This window comes from Apium graveolens, chromosome 4 (genome assembly GCF_009905375.1).
Source record: "Apium graveolens cultivar Ventura chromosome 4, ASM990537v1, whole genome shotgun sequence".
Classification (NCBI taxonomy): Eukaryota; Viridiplantae; Streptophyta; class Magnoliopsida; order Apiales; family Apiaceae; genus Apium; species Apium graveolens.
The window spans coordinates 104,682,981-104,689,925 of record NC_133650.1 but is presented as its reverse complement, the minus strand read 5'-3'; the positions used below and the strand labels follow the sequence as shown (position 1 = coordinate 104,689,925).

The 6,945-nt window shown below is 32.2% G+C and overlaps 1 long non-coding RNA gene across 1 annotated transcript; it reads right to left on the bottom strand.

The window, feature by feature from the left end:
• Window positions 1–5,126: 5,126 nt before the first annotated feature.
• LOC141716846 (uncharacterized) lies at window positions 5,127–6,385 on the bottom strand. Its single transcript, XR_012573388.1, has 2 exons — window positions 6,249–6,385; window positions 5,127–6,110 (listed from the first exon to the last, which is right to left on the bottom strand). It is a non-coding gene; the product is annotated as an uncharacterized LOC141716846 (long non-coding RNA).
• Between the last annotated feature and the right edge of the window lie 560 nt (window positions 6,386–6,945).

Below are 6,945 nucleotides of genomic sequence, written 5' to 3'. Positions count from 1 at the left end.
TGTACGGGAGAGGTGGTAAACACAAGGTGATTTTCTAGTAAGGGAAAAAGCTGTTTTCAAAAGGGGAGTACAATTGGTTTTTATCTGCGGATCCTATTGTACAGGAGAGGTGGTAAATGAAGGTGATCTTCTTTAATCAGTTGATTCTCATAGGGGAAGAAGCAAGAGAGATATGTGCTTCTCAACAGGAAATGTGGTTGTACAAAAGAAGATGAAACTACTTGAAGATATGTTCAGTCTAGAGGAACATTTATTTGGAATCTGGAAAATGTTAAAAGTTATCCAGCTCAAACCTCAGCTCAACCTTCAACATTAACTATCTTAAACATCAAACCACCTCAAACCTCAAAGCCTAAATTTCTATTCATGCAAACTGCTAACTCTTTTCTAAAAATTCTAATCACCACAAACCAAACATCTCTAAAAAAAATCTCAGTTTGACCTTTTGTCAAACCATCACTTTAAACTCATTTCAAGATTGTTGGGAGAAAATCTAAGAAGGCCAAGTCTATTAAAAAAGTTGAAGTTACTGAAAGGGCCATCTGGAACCGCTTTAAGCAAAGTGACTTTCTACCTTTAAATTGGTGCATCTCAGATGAATATTATTTCCAACATCTAGCTGAAGAAATAGTTAAAGTATGGGTTGTATCCATAAGTGAAGTTATAATTTATATTGAAGATGGGTCCTTCACCTTCCTTGGCTGTGATTTACTGGATTCTCTCTCTCCAACAGAAATTAAAAGAATGATAAGTTTGCTAAAGGACAAGGATACTGCGACAAGGACATGGAGTTCAATTCTAGCTGAGTGGTTGATTACAAGGGAGGAAACAAGAAAAATGAATGAGTCTGAATCTGAAGAGAGAAGGAGGAAGTATGATGAAGAAATTATGATGTTCATAAAGGGATTAGAAGAGCTCAAGGCTAAAGGTATGAGCAAAATCTCAAAGGATGAAAAATTTCTGAACATTAAAGCTGGTGGATTCTCAAAATTTAGGATTGATTTACTGGACAGTGGTTATCCAAAGGAAGCAAGACAGAAACTTGTAGAAGCTCTAAGTGGAACACCTATTATAGAAGAACTTGAAATTCTTGATCACTTAAAGGATCTCCTTAGAGAAGAAGCAGATATAAAAAATGTCTTTACCTGATACTTGTAACCATTAAACTTTGTAAATCTCCTAATGTATAAAAGTTGTAATTCTTTCAAGCTTTATGTATTAATTTCATTTTCCATTTTTTTTAACTTGGGGTTTGTCTTGTTAACAGGCATGAATTTGTGTTAAGTAATCTTCTCACAAATTGGGGGAGATTGTTGTGCAAGACATGCCTGTACTTTAACAAGACTAAGTCAAATTTGACAACCCTAAGTAAGTTGTATTATAATCTTAGTTTGCATTTGTACTTGTAACATTTAAAGTCTGTATAAATGGAAAAGAGCAGACTGGAGTCTTTTTGTTTAAACAGTATCAAGCCTAAGGATTCTATCTGGAAGAAGATCAAGAAGATCATACCTCAGAAGAATTATGAAGAAGCTTGGTGTAAGGCATATGTCATAGCCTATTTGTTTATTCGAGGATTTAACTCAACTCAAATAAGAATGTAACAAGTAAATAGTGGATCTACCGTCAAAGAGATTTCATAAAGTAACATATGTCAAAGGATTCAGAAACAAGGTTCATCTACAGACTTGAGGAATTAATTCACTGGAAGAAGTTCAAGAAATTGTTCAAGCCTCAGTGATATAAATCAAGATTGTGGATTTAATCAAGTGACAGAGATCTCGTCAGGGTATCAATTAATTACAGGGATTTAATCTGAAATCAAAGTCAAGACATGAAGAAACATCACGGAAGTTAGTCACTCATGAATCAGACAGTACATCGAGTGTCAACATTGAAGTGGTGGAATTGATTCATAATTTTCAGTGATTTTCAGAAGATATTCAGAAGAATGGTTGCTGCTCAAGATTAGTATTAATTCTCTATTATTTAATTAAGTCATATAATTTAATTAAGAAAATAAATTATATCTGCAAAGATTAATTTATTTATTAATTGAATTAATTGATTAATTAATTTAGAATTAATATTAAGGATTTTCAGAATTTAAATTGGATTAAAATCTATTTAAATTCAACAAGACAATCTGATTGTACTAATATGACAATCGGTATGACAATCAATAGTCATACCGAAAGTCATGCTAGTACAAATAATTGTCTTGCCGAAAGTTACACTGGAAGAGGAAAGTCTTGCTAGTTCATTTTGATAGTCATACCGAAAGTCTCTCCAGTTCAAAGGATAGTCTTGCTAGCTATTGGGATTGTCTTGCTAGTTCAAAAGGATAGTCTCACCGAATGTCCTACCAGCTAAAAGGATTGTCATGCCAGCTCTATTCAAGTCTGTTGATTAGTTAAAAAGGAAAGCAGCAGAACAGAAGAAAACATATCAACACAGAACACAACTCAAGAACAAAGCAGCCGCCTCTGAAACATTATATCTTCTCTGCTAAATTCAAGATCAAATTTCTAGTTTGCAAAGTTAAATCCAATCAACTAGAAATCATTCTCTTGTTATTGTGTAATAATCTAGCGGATCAAAATCCCTAGAACTTAATCTCAAATCGCGTTTAGCATTTGATTCTAATTATTGCAAAAATAGAAAAAGTTCATGTCGAATTTATTCTAAATTTGTGATAATTAATTTGAGATTAATTCCTTGTAATCGATAAAGTTGTTGTAACACCTTTCAAGTTTAATAATATTTTTATTTAACTTGAATTTTGTTTCACATTTTTATTCCGCATTTAATTCGATTATTCGGTATTATTTGTATTCAACCCCCCTTCTACAAACATATTGGGACCTAACACTTGGAGTTAAATAAATCTGTTTGGATAAAAATATTCTAAGTCAAGATCTCTACAAGTCACAAATTTAGTGTTATAGAGAAGTCACTCGAGAACTCCAAAATGACTTATCGAGAAGTCAGGAAAGCTACTAGAGAACTCAGAGAAATATCGACAAGCCAAATTGAAGACATGAAGATTGGAGTTATCAATAAGTCAAATTCCACCAGAGAACTCAGAGATATCGATAAGTCAAAATTTACTAGAGAACTCTGAGTTATCGACAAGTCAAATTTGACTAGAGAACTCTGAGTTATCGATAAGTCAATAAGCCACTAGAGAACTCAGAGATATCGATAAGTCAAAATAAAGATATGAAGTCCTCTACAAGTCAAATTTACCATGGAGTACTAGAGATCTCGATAAGTCAATATACTTATCGAGATGTCAAGTTCTCTATAGACCAAACTGGAGATCTCGAGGTAAAATATCAAAGTATAATTTGCAGACCAGTTCAATATCCAAGTTTTACAATCAACAAACAATCCAAACAGCTGGATTGACAAGTCTACAAAAAGCAGCTTGAAGGATGTGCAAGATCAATGGTGAAGATTAACTGACAAAGGAAGATCAAAGTAAACACAGGATACTAAGATATGTTAAGCCAGAAATAGAAGATACACTTTTCCTAAAATGGAAATGACAAGTGACAGTTTACTAAAGTTAATAGCATGTCTTATTGCATATTATGTAAACCAGTATTTAACTAAATTATAAAGTTAACATTGGTCATTTAATCAGTTGTAACAATTAAGAAAGAAAATCTTGTAATACTCTCAAGAAGAAGCTAAGCTCTTTATTAACAAAGAGCCTAGAAATTTTGTAGCAAAACATTCTTAATTTTAATATAAAATTAAGTGAGTTTTGAAAGATATGTGTTCTTTATTATTGCATGTTTAAATTCTGCAGTAACACATTTCGCTACAAGATTTAATTTACTTACTTCAACCATAAAAAGCTCAAGAAAAGCATAAAAACAGTAAAACACATTCACCCCCGGTGTGTTATTAATTTCCTAACATTTATATATTACTTTTTATCAGTGTTGTAAAAATCGGGAATCGGGGAAGATCGGTCGAGCTACAGATTTAGGATTAATTAAAAATCGGGGATTAATCGGAAGGATTAATCAGAGTAAAAATCGGATGTATTATAATATTAAATTATATTTAATATATTATAATGATTATATTAATTATTTATTAACAAATATATATTTATTATATCATAATTTCTATAATTATTCATTTTTAAATTAATATAGTATTTTAATTTTAATAAATAATTATATATACTGCAATAAAGAAAAATTCGTAAAAATAAATCGGATTTCAAAGATCGAATCGGTCGAATATTTTGTAGGGGATTAATTGGGGATTTTTTAAAAATCGGGAATTTTTAGAAGACTGCTTTTTATATTTATATTTACCGGTTTTATAATTAAAACCGAGCAGATTACAACCGAACCAGGATATTTTAAATCGAAATCGAAACGGAATCTGAACTAGATGTTGTGGTTTTCTATTTTGAAAACAAAAAATATATGGTTACGTTTACGATCCTGAAAACCGAGTCGAACTGAACTACGCTCTCCCCTGCCTTTTACCAAATTAAGATAGCAAGATGAGTGATGCTTGTTTTGAGGCGATAGATGAGATGTTTACAATTGGATTCGGGTTAATAGGAAAAATGTCAAACTTGTAAGTGGATTTTTAATCCCATCGTTGGTGGATGCCATTACATAGTGCTCTTCACTTGATCTCTTGTTATTTGATGATTGTAAATTCTCCATGCATATTTTTGTTGGTCTTTCACAAGTCTATGAACTTATTCCACCAAGATTGCGTTACGAGTATATTTATTCTCAAACATGCACTTGTTTATATCAGTATCGATGTGCCAAGAAAGAAGTACTGATCTTCGTTTAATATTTATTTATTTGCCTCTCCAACTTTATATTAAATCGTAAATTGAATCTGCAGATCTTGAAATAGTGGAATTTTCCCATAAATCTTTCACACAAATGCGGTGAAAAATAGCATGCTCTTCCATTGTACACTTTTTATCTCTCTCATTACAATACTGATTTATCAGATCGTCATTCTATTCCATGCAATTCAAATCAATTAGTTCATGAATAGTTCAAAGTGCTCTAATATTAAGTGCTTGTTATTTGACGCCCTTATTTTTTTCTAATAACCATGAGTCCTTCCAAATATTTATCTTAGAAATTGCGATTAAAAATGTGAAATATTTCGGAGAGCATATTGACGTACAAACCTTTCGATGGATATTTCTTTGTGTTCCAGTTTGTCGCCCCTAAAATTTCGTTATGGCCACTTAAATTTCAGTAGTGATGGAACTCAGAAATTTATAGATACCCATTAGATAAGTAGGCGTTGCTTGTATAATTGCTTTTAGGAGGATTTCTTTCTCGGCTCTAGACAAAAGTAAACTTTCTTCAGCCTTCCAATAATGGTTGTTATGTCGAGCCCTTTCTTATGTCCCTCAACTGTATGCATATTCATCAACTCATCCTTCTTTCCAGGCTTACTCCTTTCCTGAAAGAGACCTTCCACTCGTTATTGTTAAATTATTGACCCAATGTTTCTTCGTATTGGTTGAGTGTACCATCAGGTCCTGGAGCCTTGCAAAAGGTGCATTTGTTAAGTGCTATCTGAAATTTCTCTTTTGAGAAAGGTCACAAAAGTTCTGCATTCTTTTCCGATGTTATGACTGGTCTCACGTATTGCAGCACTTCTGAAATATCCGCATCAGAAGGATTAGTAGTACTGAATAATTTCTCATAATAGATAACAACAATATCTTTTATCTTTTCTTCTTCGACCTGCCATTCCTCATTTGATGAGTCAAATATGCTTACAACCTTGTTCCTTTTCTTTTGTTGTGAAGCTTTGCGATGGAAATATTTGTTAATTCTTGTCACCATCTCTTATCTCTGCAGGATACCTCATGCTTTGAATATAGATCATCCAACATTTTTTCTAACTTTATCAACTCCTCACACCTAACTTCGGAGATAGGCTTCTGCTGCGCATCCTTAAGAGTTTTCTCCGTAATGTCAATTTATTTCTCAGTCATCATATTTTAATCGAATCTAACCTGTCAATTCATGAGAAACTGCTATTTTTCTGTCCACCACTCCAGCTCCTTCAGTGGCCTCCCAGGTTCCCTTCACCACCTGCTTGCAAGATTCATTAAGAAGTCAACACATTTCGAATTCAAATTTATGATTTTTTTTTCTTAGATTTTTCTTTTTGATTCGCATTATAAGAGCCAGGTGATAAGATTTGTAACGAATAAGATGTTTAACATATACATTTTGGAAGAGAGAGCTCCATGTAGAAGACACCAAGAAACGATCTAGACGTTTGCGTACTCCGTTGTTTGGGGAATTTCCTCCCTCCCAAATGTACCGCTGACCTTTAAAACCCACCTTCTCATTTTGGATGCTCCACCTTCTTTCCCTTTATAACACAAAATTACATTGAAGTCTCCTCCGAGAATTATAGGGATACCACTGACCTAACAAAGCTATTTTCATTCAAGTTTTTTTTAATTTATTTTCAGTCTCAGGCCATCCATACCATAAAGCACTGTTACAGAAATCGCTAGGCGTGCCAGGGCGGTGAGGGTACCTTCGAGAGATTAATCGGAAAGTCGGAGATTAATCGGACCGATTAATCGGAACATTAATCGGAAGAATATAAATATTATTTTTTAATTTTTATAATTATATAATGATCAATCTGTCAAATATTTGTTTGAAAAAAGAAATTAGAATGATATTAAATAATATCTACACATTTGACATGCGTTATGTACTAATTATTGAGTTTACAATATTAACTATATTTTAATTTACACTTTTAAATTAATTATAATATATTAATTTTATATTTTAAGTGAGAAAGTAAATATATTTTATTACTTGTTACTTATTACCAATACTTTATATTAAAAATTGACATGATATTGTGTGAAATTATGAAATTAATGAATTAAATTATTAAAAG